Below are 14477 nucleotides of genomic sequence, written 5' to 3'. Positions count from 1 at the left end.
CATCTCATCCTCTCCTCCCCACCTCCATGTCCATAAGTCTCTTCTCTATGTCTGTTTCTCCATTGCAGCACTGTAAGTAAATTCTTCAGTACCATTTTCCTAGATTCTGTATATTTGTATTAGAATACAATATTTATCTTTCTCTTTCTAACTTATTGTCTTGTTTCATTGGTCTATATTTCTGTTTTTGTGCCAGGACCACACTGTCTTGATGACTGTAGCTTTGTAGTATAATCTGAAGTCAGGAAGGTTGATACCTCCAGCTCCATTCTTCTTTCTCAAGATGACTTTGATGATACAGAATCTTTTGTGTTTCCATGAGTTGTGAAATTTTGTTCTAGTTCTGTGAAAAGTACCATTGGTAATTTGATAGGGATCTAACTAACAAATATGTTGATAGGAAGGGAAAGAAAGAAAAGAAAGAAAGAGTAGATATGCAGAGTTAAATAGAGGTAGATGAAGATTTATTTACATTAAAAATTAACTGCAAGGGGAAAATAACAGTGGGAAAGGCAAACAAAGGAATAAATGTAGAAAAAAAAGTAATATGTTAAAAAAATTTAAAAAAAGAAAAAAAGGAAGATGAAGGAGAAAAGAAAAACTCCTCAGAAATGCAAAAGCCCAATGCTGCACTCAATATGCCAGCAAATTTGGAAAACTCAGAAGTGGCCACAGGACTGGAAAAGGTCAGTCTTCATTCCAATCCCAAAGAAAGGCAATGCCAAAGAATGCTCAAACTACCACACAATTGCACTCATCTCACACGCTAGTAAAGTCATGCTCAAAATTCTCCAAGCCAGGCTTCAGCAATATGTGAACCGTGAACTCCCAGATGTTCAAGCAGGTTTTAGAAAAGGCAGAGGCACCAGAGATCAAATTGCCAACATCCGCTGGATCATGGAGAAAGCAAGAGAGTTTCAGAAAAACATCTATTTCTGCTTCATTGACTATGCCAAAGCCTTTGACTGTGTGGATCACAATAAACTGTGGAACATTCTGAAAGAGATGGGAATCCCAGACCACCTGACCTGCCTCTTGCAAAACCTGTATGCAGGTCAGGAAGCAACAGTTAGAACTGGACATGGAACAACAGACTGGTTCCAAATAGGAAAAGGAATACGTCAAGGCTGTATATTGTCACCCTGCTTATTTAACTTCTATGCAGAGTACATCATGAGGAACGCTGGGCTGGAAGAAGCACAAGCTGGAATCAAGATTGCTGGGAGAAATATCAATAACCTCAGATACGCAGATGACACTACCCTTATGACAGAAAGTGAAGAGGAACTCAAAAGCCTCTTGATGAAAGTGAAAGAGGAGAGTGAAAAGGTTGGCTTGAAGCTCAACATTCAGAAAACAAAGATCATGGCATGTGGTCCCATCACTTCATGGGAAATAGATGGGAAAACAGTGGAAACAGTGTCAGACTTTATTTTTGGGGGCTCCAAAATCACTGCAGATGCTGATTGCAGCCATGAAATTAAAAGACGCTTACTCCTTGGAAGGAAAGTTATGACCAACCTAGATAGTATATTAAAAAGCAGAGACATTACTTTGCCAACAAAAGTCCGTCTAGTCAAGGCTATGGTTTTTCCCGTGGTCATGTATGGATGTGAGAGTTGGACTGTGAAGAAAGCTGATCGCCGAAGAATTGATGCTTTTGAACTGTGGTGTTGGAGAAGACTCTTGAGAGTCCCTTGGACTGCAAGGAGATCTAACCAGTCCATTCTAAAGGAGATCAGTCCTGGGTGTTCATTGGAAGGACTGATGCTAAAGCTGAAACTGCAATACTTTGGCCACCTCATGCTAAGAGTTGACTCACTGGAAAAGACTCTGATGCTGGGAAAGGTTGGGGGTAGGAGGAGACGGGATGACCGAGAATGAGATGGCTGGATGGCATCACCGACTCGATGGACATGAGTTTGAGTGAACTCCGGGAGTTGGTGATGGACAGGGAGGCCTGGCGTGCTGTGATTCATGGGGTTGCTCAGTTCAACTGAGCGACTGAACTGAACTGAACTGAATGTAGAGGCAGAGTTTTATAACAAAAAATGTGATTAAAAAAAACAAACTCAAAAGCTTAATTAGATTTCATAGTGCAAATAAAATTAACAACTACAACAGGGGGCAGGGGGAAGGGGAAAAAAAAGAAAAGGAAAAAATAAAAGAAAAACAAATCCAAAAGAACCTACAGAACAAGTCAAAACATAAGAATAATAAATGTTTTTCTTGAGTCACTTCTGTCAGGATTCTTTCCCTTGCTGGCATTCACAGTCCACCTCACCTCCCTAGGATGCCCTGCAACACTGTGTTGGTCTCTGGACCTGCTTTGGGGGCAGCTCAGATTCTAATCTGGTCCTACTCCTGTGTGTTCTTGCCTCCTATGTCCACAGCTATCAGAACTAGTGCATTTTCTTTTGTGGGAGCTCTCAATGTCCTTTTATACATTCTGAAGGCACAGTCTGCCCAATTGATCTTGTGGATTTAATCTGCAGCTTGTACAGCTGGTGGGAAGGTTTTGGGTCTTCTTCCTTAGCTGTACTGCTCCTGGGTTTTAATTATGGTTTTATTTCCACCTCTGCATGTGGGTCATCCACTGTATTTTGCTCCTGAGGCTGCCCTGGAGGACTTTGGTCTGCCCCAGTTAGGGCCAGGTGCAGAAGTGATGCAGCTGCTTGGGTAGCAGGGGTTCTGGCAGCACCAGATACTCAGGGGAGTTGGAGGCTAGAGCAGCAGGAAATATATTGTTCTAGAGGGTATCGCAACCAGTATTGGTCAATACTCTCCAGTATTCTTGCCTGGAGAACCCCCTCTCTGACAGAGAAGCCTGGCAGGCCACAGTCCACAGGGTTGCAAAGAGTTGGACACGACTGAAGTGACCCTGCTTGCATAGATGTAAGACTTTTTTTTTTCTTGCCTGTGGCAGCTATGCCCTAGTGAGGGTTGAGCACGAAGGTGGCACAGCTGCTTGGGCTGTGGGCACCCTGGTGACACCAAGTGTGCAGAGACATGGACTACCTCTGCTGCAGGTTATAGCCCTATCAGAGTCTTTTTTTTTTTTTTTTTTTTTTGAGCCTCTGGTAGCTGGCGATCGGAAGGCCTCTTTGGCTAGTCTTTGTAGCTCACCCGTTCAGGCACTTAGAGGGCTCCCTTACCTGGGTCCTTCACTGTTGTTTGGCACATAAGGCACATAGAAGGACCTCCCTGGCTGGGGTCCTATTCTGTAGGTTGGTGCATCAGAAACTTAAAGGGTCACCCTGGGTGTGGTCCTACTCTGTAGTTTCGTGCATCAGGCACTTGATGGGCCAGCCTCTATATTGTTCAGCTGCGGATGCTAGCCATGTGGGGAGAGAGGCTATGGTGATAGCTCCACCCCTATGCGTGACTCAGCAGTACTGCCTTACTTCCATGGCTGCCTGGCTTTCCTCCACAGGCATTTCCCACCACAATCTCCTCTCTCACATCCCCTAGGTCCATCTCTCCACAGTAAACAGCTGCCCTCACCCTGGGATTGCTGCACAATCCCTAAGCTCCAGCTCCCAGCTGCTGCACCTTCTAGGGGACCTGCATCCCTGCTCGGGGGTTGGTATGGCTGTGGCAAGGGCTGTCTGATTCTCATTCCATTTAGGCTGCCACAGATCAGCTGTTTGACTCTCAGCCTTAAATGTTTCTCCTCTGACTCAGAAAATTGCCCCAATGTGGGGATCGGACATCTGCTTCAGCTCCCCCACCCACTGAGGGAAGGTCCAGTCCTACTAACACTCCTGTTTTTCCCCCTAGTTCCTTCATCCTACCGAGTTTTACGTGGTTCTATACATTCTTTTCTGCTGGTCAGGTACTCCTGTCCACTCTCAGCTGGTGTTCTGCATGCACTTCTGTGTCTGAAGGTGTATTCCTGATGTATCAGTGAAGTGAGATGTACTCAATGTCCACCTACTCTTCTGCCTTCTTGTTCTCTCTATGGAAGATTTTTTATCATAGTTTCAATTTCATTACTTGTGATTGGTCTGTTTATGTTTTTTTATTTCTTCCTGGTTCAGTCTTGAAGTGTTGTACTTTCCTACAAATTTGTCCATTTTTTCCAGGTTCTCCATTTTATTGGTGTCTATATGCTCTTATGATCCTTTATTTTTCTGTGGTGTCAGTTGAACTCTTTTTTCATTTCTCGTTTTGTTTCAAAACTTCTCCCTTATTTTCTTGATGAGTCTAGCTAAAAGTTTATCAATTTTGTTTATCTCTTCAAAGAACCAACTTTTATTTTTGTTCATTTTTGGAATTATTTTCTTCATTTGTATTTCATTTAATCTGATGTGACCTTTATGATTTATTTTCTTCTAATAACTTTGAGATTTCTGTTCTTTCTATAGATGCTTTAAGTGTAAGGTTAAATTGATATTTGAGATTTTTCTTGTTTCTTGAGGTGAATTGTATTGTTCTAAACTTCCCCCTTAGATCTGCTTTTGCTGCATCCCATAGGTTTTGGGTCATTGTGTTTTCATTGTCATTTGTTTTTTGATATCCTCTTCGATTTCTTCAGTGACCCATTGATTATTTAGTAATATTTTGTTTAATCTCCATGGGTTTGTATTTTTTACAGTTTTTTCCTCCTGTAATTGATTTCTAATCTCATAGCATTTTTGTTGGCAAAGATGCTTGATTTGACTTCAATTTTCTTAAATTTACCAAGGCTTGATTTTGACTCAAGATGTGGTTTACCCTGAAGAATGTTCCATGTGCACTTGAAGAAAGTGTGTTCTTCTGCTTTTGAATGGAATGTCCTTTAAGTATCTGTTAAGTTTACTTGGTCTAATGTGTAATTTCCGGCTTGTGTTCCCTTATTAATTTTCTGTCTGAATGGTTTGTCCATTGGTGAACAAAGTCCCCACGTTTCTCCTTTTATGGCTGTTTGCATTAGCCGTATGTATTGAGGTGCTCCTACATTGGGTGAATAAATATTTATAATGTTTTATCTTCTTGGATTGATCCCTTGATCATTATGTAGTGTCCTTCCTTGTCTCTCTTTAACAGTGTTTATCTTAAAGCCTCTTTTGTCTGATATTAGTATTTCTACCTCGAAACAGTGTCAGACTTTGTTTTTTTGGGCTCCAAAATCACTGCAGATGCTGATTGCAGCCATGAAATTAAAAGACGCTTGCTCCTTGGAAGGAAAGTTATGACCAACCTTGATAGTATATTAAAAAGCAGAGACATTACTTTGCCGACCAAGGTCCGTCTAGTCAAGGCAATGGTTTTTCCCGTGGTCATGTATGGATGTGAGAGTTGGACTGTGAAGAAAGCTGATCGCCGAAGAATTGATGCTTTTGAACTGTGGTGTTGGAGAAGACTCTTGAGAGTCCCTTATACTGCAAGGAGATCCAACCAGTCCATTCTAGAGGAGATCAATCCTGGATGTTCATTGGAGGGACTGATGCTAAAGCTGAAACTCCAATACTTTGGCCACCTCATGAGACGAGTTGACTCACTGGAAAAGACTCTGATGCTGGGAAAGGTTGGGGGCGGGAGGAGAAGGGGACGACGGAGAATGAGATGGCTGGATGGCATCACCGACTCTGTGGACATGAGTTTGAGTGTACTCCGGGAGTTGGTGATGGACAGGGAGGCCTGGCGTGCTGTGATTCATGGGGTCGCGGAGAGTCGGACACGACTGAGCGACTGAACTGAACTGAACTGAACTGAACTGAACCTCATCTTTGTTTTGATTTCCATTTGCATGGAATATCTTTTTCTGTCAGCCCCCTTTCAGTCTCCATGTGTCCTAGACCTCAAATGGGTCTCTTGTAGACGCATGTATACGGGTCTTGTTTTTGTATCCATTCAGCAGTCTGTCTTTTGGTTGGAGAATTTAATCCACTTAATTTAAGGTAATTATTGATATGTATGTTCCTATTATCATTTTATTAATTGTTTTGGTTTTTTTTTTTTTTTTGGTAAGTCTTCTTTCTTCTCTTGTTTTTTTCTACCTATAAAATTATCTTCAGCAATTGTTACAAAGCTGGTATGATGGTGCTGAATTTTCTTAGCTTTTACTTGTCTGTAAAGCTTTTGATTGCTTCATTGAATCTGAATGAGATCCTTCCTGGATAAAGTAATCTTGGTTGTAGGTTTATTCCTTGATTCTTTTGTATATATACCCTCTTAATGTTTTTCTTCTAAATGTTGTTGTTCAGTCATTAAGTTGTGTCTGACTCTTTGCTACCTCAGGGACTGCAGCATGCCATGCTTCCCTGTCCTTCACCATCTCCTGGAGATTGTTCAACCTCATGTCCATTGAGTCATGATGCCATCCAACCATCTCATCATCTTTTGCCCTCTTCTCCTCCAGCCCTCCTTTTTTCCAGTGAGTTAGCTCTTTGCATCGGGTGGTCAAAATCTTGGAGCTTTGGCTTCAGGATCAGTCCTTCCAATGGATATTCAGGGTTGATTTCCTTTAGAATTGCTTTAAATAGAATGTGTATTTTGGTGACTTTAAATTTTATTGTCCGTAACTCAGACCCCTCTTCCAAAGTCCAGATTTATGTTTGAAGCTCTCTACCTGGTATCATTACTTTCTTGTTCAAAAGACATGTCAAAGGAAAGATGTTAAAAACTGATTTCCTGATCTTTTCTATGGAATCTCCTCCACCTTCGGCTTTCTCCATTTAATTCAAGGACATCTCCATCTTTCTAGTTCTCAGATGCCAAACTTTGGAGTCATCCTTGACTTCTTTGTTTTTCCAGTACACTACATGATTTCCATTAGTAGTCTATTAGTTCTTTCTTCAAAATATGAACATCACCATCTGGATCTATGGCTTAGCTGCCCAGACTGACCTCCCTGCTCCTCATTGTTCTCCTAAAATCTGTTCTCAGCAAAGAAGTTAAAATGATCCTTTGTAAATGAGATCATGTTACTCTCCTCAGCCCCCTGAAGTGGATTCCCTTTTCACACAGGCTGAAAATCAAAGCTTGGAAAGCTTACAAGGCCCTGCAGAATCTGATCCTTTCCCCGGTCACTTCTTTCCTCCGCTCCGTCATATTCAGTTCAGTTCAGTTGCTCAGTCGTGTCTGACTCTTTGCAACCCCATGAATCACAGCACGCCAGGCCTCCCTGTCCATCACCAACTCCCGGAGTTCACTCAAACTCATGTCCATCGAGTCGGTGATGCCATCCAGCCATCTCATTCTCTGTTGTCCCCGTCTCCTCCTGCCCCCAATCCTTCCCAGCATCAGAGTCTTTTCCAGTGAGTCAACTCTTCACATGAGGTGGCCAAAGTATTGGAGTTTCAGCTTTAGCATCAGTCCTTCCAATGAACACCCAGGATTGATCTCCTTTAGAATGGACTGGTTGGATCTCCTTGCAGTCCAAGGGACTCTCAAGAGTCTTCTCCAGCACCACAGCATCAATTCTTTGGCGATCAGCTTTCTTCACAGTCCAACTCTCACATCCATACATGACCACTGGAAAGACCCTACTTAATATTCCTTAATTCCTCTAGGTTATGCCTTACCCTAGCTGCTCCCTACAATGTAGGCTTGGCTCTTTCCCCAGATGTAAGTGTGGCTGGCACCTACAATGTCTTCAAGTCTTTACACAAATTTTCTTTTAGAATCAACTTTTACCAGTTCATGAGAGCCAATTATTAAATATTCAGAAATTTTACAAGCCAGTTTCAAACATTTGGTAGCTTGAAATTGACTATATTGGGAATATTTATCCTGTGGAATTAAAGCCTAACTTGATCACCTTTTTTAAATTTGCCATTTTTATACTCTTCTTCTTTAAATCCTTCCTTGCCTTATCCCACTCTACTTTTTCTTTTTCTCTTTCTAATTGCACGTGCCACTTAATATCTTACATGTATATCTATGTATCATATTTTATATGTGCATGCATGCTCTGGTCCTTAGTCATGTCCAACTCTGTGCAACCCCATGGACTGCAGCCTACCAGGCTCCTCTGTCCATGGAATTTTCCAGGCAAGAATAATGCAGTGGGTTGCCATTGCCTTCTCTAGGTGATCTTCCCAACCCAGGGATCAAACCCTCATATTTGTGTCTCCTACATTAGCAGCGAGTTCTTTACCATTGTGCCATCTAGGAATCCCCTTATTATATATATAATAATGGGATAATAATCCCCTTATATATATATATAATATATGTGTGTATATATATATAACATATATATGTTATATATATAGTAATAATCCCCTTATGTGTATATATAATAATAATATATGTATGTGTGTGTGTATAGAATTATACCTACTTAAATAATTACATTTCAGTTCCGTTCAGTCGCTCAGTCATGTCCGACTCTTTGCGACCCCATGAATCATAACACACCAGGCCTCTCTGTCCATCACCAACTCCCAGAGTTCACTCAAACTCATGTCCATCGAGTTGGTGATGCCATCCAGCCATCTCATTCTCTGTCATCCCCTTCTTCTCCCGCCCCCAATCTTTCCCAGCATCAGAGTCTTTTCCAGTGAGTCAACTCGTTATCTAGCTACAAATGATAAAATGGTAAAATAAGCATATCAAGTTAATATGCTTTGTGTTGAGACACTAGTGTCTTCAAGGTCAGAAAAATGAAGGAGGCAAGAATATAAAATGGAGAAAAGACAGTCTCTTTAACAAGTGGTGCTGGGAAAACTGGTCAGCCACTTGTAAAAGAATGAAACTAGAATACTTCCTAACACCATACACCAAAATAAACTCAAAATGGATTAAAGATCTAAATGTAAGACCAGAAACTATAAAACTCCTAGAGGAGAACGTAGGCAAAACACTCTCCGACATAAATCACAGCAGGATCCTCCAAGACCCACCTCCCAGAATATTGGAAATAAAAGCAAAAATAAACAAATGGGACCTAATTAAAATCAAAAGCTTCTGCACAGCAAAGGAAACTCTAAGCAAGGTGAGAAGACAGCCTTCAGAATGGGAGAAAATAATAGCAAATGAAGCAACTGATAAAGGATTAATCTCCAAATTATACAAGCAGCTCCTGCAGCTTAATTCCAGAAAACTAAGTGACCCAATAAAAAAATGGGCCAAAGAACTAAACAGACATTTCTCCAAAGAAGACATAAAGATGGCTAATAAACACATGAAAAAGTGCTCAACATCCCTCATCATCAGAGAAATGCAAATCAAAACCACAATGAGATACCATTTCACACCAGTCAGAATGGCTGCTATCCAAAAGTCTACATGCAATAAGTGCTGGAGAGGGTGTGGAGAGAAGGGAACCCTCTTACACTGTTGTTGGGAATGCAAACTAGTACAGCCACTATGGAGAACAGTGTGGAGATTCCTCAGAAAACTGGAAATAGAACTGCCATATGATCCAGCGATCGCACTCCTGGGCATACACACCGAGGAAACCAGAATTGAAAGAGACACATGTACTCCAATGTTCATTGCAGCACTGTTTATAATAGCCAGGACATGGAAGCAACCTAGATGTCCATCTGCAGATGAATGGATAAGAAAGCTTTGGTACATATACACAATGGAGTATTTCTCAGCCATCAAAAAGAATGCATTTGAATCAGTTTTAATGAGGTGGATGAAATTGGAGTCAATTATACAGAGTGAAGTAAGCCAGAAAGAAGAACATCAATACCGTATATTAACGCATATATATGGAATTTAGAAAAATGGTAACCTGAACCCTGTATAAGAGACTGCAAAAGAGACATAGGCATTTAGAACAGTCTTTGGGACTCTGTGGGAGAGGGTGAAGGTGGAATGATTGGGGAGAATGGAATTGTAGCATGTATATTATCATAAGTGACCAGTCCAGGTTTGACGCATAAATTTTCCTCTGTTCAAAAAAAAAAAAAACAAGGTCAGAAAAATGATTTTTGTATATATTAAGCATTATATTCATACATTAAAAAAATAGTAGTTTCTATAAGCTAGGAGTTTTATACAAAAATATGTCAAACCAAAAAGATGAATCTCTATAAATATACCTTACTCTTGTTTCCAGGCACTTTGAAATTCAGTGCCTAACATGTTTTTCAAGAATCTTGAATATGTTTTTCAGAAAGTGTTTTACTTTAACTTTTCTAAAAGTATAGAAGTTCCTCAAATTGTTTATTTTGCTTATTACAATGTCTGTGGGGAAGTATTACTGATTAATAGAGTAAACTTTAGTGTAGGAAGGGATTCATGCAAATCAGATTGCATATCAGAAATAAAGTTGAAATGTTTTGTGATGAAGATACTAAAGCAGTGAACTCTCCCCATAAATCTAACATTGACAATTGATAATCAGTACCTGACCTCTATTCAAAAAGTCTCATGCTTACAGTATTCTATCACTCTTAAGTTCTTGTCATTTCTGCCAGCATTAATATGGACCATTTTCAAAATTCTAAGTATTCGTTGTTCTAAAGTCTATCACAAAATCTTAAAGGAAACTGCTAGTCTGAAGTCTGTGATATTTCTTGACTTAACTGAATACCCCAGGATTACTACAGGCCCTCTGTAGCCCCTCTTTCCTCTGACTCTAAAGGCACCCAGTCTAGCTCAGGATGGGAAAGAGTTGCTAGTACCCAGGGGTAGGATCAGCAACATTTGGGAGGTTATGATTTTAAGTTTGATAAATATAACAATAAAAGTTGCCTGCCAGTTACATGCTGTGGGGGTTACGTTTGAGTCTTTTTTTAAATCAGTTAACAGTATATTCTGCTATAGATAAGTGAAAATATACTTATAACAGCTTAAAAAACTACAGGTGTTTTCCTACCTTATAACTTGAATGTCAATGGTAAGCTGCTTAAGGTCAATGCAGACACTCAGTAGCAAGTGTCAGGGATCTAGGCTCTTCCTTCATTCTTTGTGCATTGCTGTGCGTAGCATGTTGTCTTCATCCTCTTGCTTGTCATTTCTTGTTCACAACACAACCTATGTACCAACAAACTTGTCCACAGTCCAGGCTAAGGGAAAGGAAAAGACCAAAAATATGTGCCAGCCATGTCTGTTCCTTTATTTTTCTTTTACATTAAAGAAATTATATGAAAAACAATAAATTGGCAAAAGAAAACTTGGGAAATATTTGCAATATAAATGAAGATAAGTAACAGGTAAAAAGCTCTTTACAGATAAACTTTAATGACTAAAGAAAAGCATCAAAGTAACAGGAAAATGAACACATGCTATCAGTTCAGTTCAGTCCCTCAGTCGTGTCTGACTCTTAGCAACCCCGTGGACTGCAGCAAGCCAGGCCTCCCTGTCCATCACCAACTCCTGGAGTTTACTCAAACTCATCTCCATTGAGTCGGTGATGCCATCCAACCATCTCATCCTCTGTAGTCCCCCTCTGCTCCTGCCCTCAATCTTTCCCAGTATCAGGGTCTTTTGAAATGAGTCAGCTTTGTGCATCAGGTGGCCAAAGTATTGGAATTTCAGTTTCAACATCAGTCCTTCCAATGAACACTCAGGACTGATCTCCTTTAGGATGGACTGGTTGGATCTCCTTGCAATCCAAGGGACTCTCAAGAGTCTTCTACAACACCACAGTTCAAAAGCATCAATTCTTCGGTGATCAGCTAAATTACTATCATACTAAATAAATACTAAAAAGTTAGTATTAAATAAACATGTCTTCCCAACAAATTGGGAATCTCATAGGAATCAAGGCTGCTCCAGGAGTTTTTGGAAGACTAGACAGAAATGGGTGGCGAAGGCAATGGCAAGCCACTCCAGTACCCTTGCCAAGAAAATCTCATGGATGGAGCAGCCTGGTAGGCTGCAGTCCGTGGGGTCGCTAAGGGTCGGACACGACTGAGCGACTTCACTTTTCACTTTCACACATTGGAGAAGGAAATGGCAACCCACTCCAGTGTTCTTGCCTGGAGAATCTCAGGGATGGGGGAGCCTGGTGGGCTTCTGTCTGTGGGGTCACACAGAGTCGGACACGACTGAAGTGACTTAGCAGCAGCAGCAGCAGACAGAAATGGGATTTTTTTTGGATACTCCATCAAAGCAATTGCAATGTAGCTGCATTTTAAAACCTAGTGTAAAACCAAGCTCCTACAAACAAGTAAACAACCAACAAATTCTGAGCTATTGTCTACAAAGACAGATTTTTTTTAGTATAATTGATGTATATAGCTGATTTACAATATTGTGTGTTTCAGGTGTACAGTAGAATGATTCAGTTATACATATATACGTGTGTGTGTGTATTATAGGAGGCTTCCCAGGTGGCGCTAGTGGTAAAGAACCTGCCTGACAGTGCAGGAGATGTGAGGCTCACGTTAGATCCCTGGGTCGAGAATATCCCCTGGAGGACATGGCAACCCACTCAAGTATTCTTGCCTGGAGAATCCCATGGACAGAAGAGCCTGGTGGGCTACAGTCCATAGGGTCACACAGAGTCAGATATGCCTGAATTTACTTAACACGCACACACATGTACACACACACACACACATACGTTTTCTGATTTTTTTAAGGATTATGAATGAATTATATTTTTATTTACATTTAGCTGTGTTCTGGAAAGTGAATGGCTCACACTTGGACTTCATGTAGGCTCTGAATAGGAGGATGTTGAGGTAGTGAAAAACCTCATCAGATAGAAAAGCATAACCCAAATCATTCCAGGTTTCATAATTTTGATCTTCTAAAAGAAGTTTTCTCATGGTGTTTTGTTATTTAAAAAAACTTTACTAAATAGAATCCCTGACATTTATTTACTGCTTCTCGGTGAGAGGGGAGAGTGCCAGCGTGTGTTACAGACAAGGAGGACTGGTTGGACCTGTGGGGCAAGGCCTCCACTTCCCAGTGACACTGTTACCAGGAACTCCTGAGATGAGTTGAGACTCTTCAGGATGTGGTTTGTGGCAAATAATATGTGAGGAAAGCCTGCCCGCTCTGTCCTGGACCCGCAGGCTGGCACTGAGTTTTCAAGGCAAAGAGCATGTGGTCAGGGGCCAGGCTGAGGTGCCTTTGCGAGCGATGCCGCCTGAGTGTGGCCAGGCAGGGGGGCTCACAGGTTCCCTCGAGAGGTGAGCAGTGAGTCAGGGGGGAGGGATCGATTCCAATGTAGTCAGGAAGGCTGCAGATCAAAAACAATTCGACTGATCTGGCATCAGTAGCATGACTGTCAAAACCACGATGGCTGAGAGTGGTACCAACATGCTGTGGTTGGAGAAAGTGGGCAGCCGGCATTTGTTTGCAGAAGAGATGATGCTCTGTGAGTGGCTCAGCCAGTAGCTCAGCTCAGCTTCTCTTGGACAATGTTTCCCATAAAACCTCTGAGTTACTTACATAGCATATTTCTGTGTCCATTCTCTCGCTAATGTGTTATACATCTTTCTGTCAGCCTCGTTAGGTGTGGGCTGTCTCTGGCACCAGAGGGTCATCAGGTTTGGGTCACAGAGCAGGGAACAGATGAAAAAGAAACCTTTTGACACTCCCAGTGCTAGAGACCATCGGGACCGCAGGGTAACAAGGTAGATGCTGCTGCTGCTGTTGATGCTGGGGTGTTAAACTTTGGTTGTGAAAGCAGTGTTTGGGGGCTTGAAAAGATAATCTGTAGGCAAGTAGATGGTCAGGAAGAAAATGCCTCCTTGGTAGGGACTGTCCTTCAAGGCCCATGAAGGTGGCCTGTTGAGGAACAAATCATCTCCCACAGGTCCTGCAGAGCAATGGGCAGGAGGGTCCCTCTGCAAGCCAGTTAATTTCTTCTGGATCCACTTCAACACCATCCTTCTGCTGCTGGGGATGGGGGCTCCTGGTCCAGGGCTATCAGAGGTAACCTGCTGCTGTCTTGACCCTGATTCTTTTCCATTATAGGTTATTATAAGATACTGAATACAGTTCTGTGTGCTATAGAGAAAATCCTTGTTGCTTACCCGTTTTTCATATGGTGGTGTATAATTGTTAATCCTGTGCTTTTATCCCTCCCCATGCTTTTCTTTGGTAAACATATTTGTTTCCTATGTCTGAGTCTGTTTATTCTTTGAAAATTAGTGCATTTTTATTACTTTTTGGATTGCACATGTAAGTAATATCGTATATTTGTCCTCCTCTGGCTTATTTCACTCAGTGTGATAATCTCTAGGTCCATGGCATTATTTCACTGTTTTTTATGACCAAGTATTATTCTACTGTTTATATATACCACATTTTCTTTTTCATTAATCTGTTCATGGACACTTAGGTTGCTTTCATGTATTGGCTATTCTAAATATTGCTTCTGTGAAAATTGGGGTACATGTATATTTTCTAATTAAGATTTTCATCTTTTATGGATATATGCCCAGCAATAGGATTGCTAGATCATATGGTAACTCTAGTTTTTTAAGGAACTTCCATTACTGTTTTCCATAGTGGCTACAACAAAGACAGATTCCATTTTTAATGATAGCTTAAAAGCTGTGCTGTTGAATACAGAGCAGACCCCACCCTCAGCCCGTTAAAATAAGTTAACTGATAGTTTCATTTCTAAGTTT

General features: G+C 41.2%; 1 pseudogene; it reads right to left on the bottom strand.

Moving 5' to 3' along the window:
• Positions 1-13286: 13286 nt before the first annotated feature.
• Positions 13287-13730, bottom strand: LOC129552046 (ubiquitin-conjugating enzyme E2 D4 pseudogene; annotated as a pseudogene).
• Positions 13731-14477: the final 747 nt, after the last annotated feature.

This window comes from Moschus berezovskii, chromosome 3 (assembly GCF_049115385.1).
Source record: "Moschus berezovskii isolate FMDL1 chromosome 3, NW_MosBer_1.0, whole genome shotgun sequence".
NCBI classification, from domain to species: domain Eukaryota; kingdom Metazoa; phylum Chordata; class Mammalia; order Artiodactyla; family Moschidae; genus Moschus; species Moschus berezovskii.
This window is presented reverse-complemented; position numbering and strand designations above follow the sequence as displayed.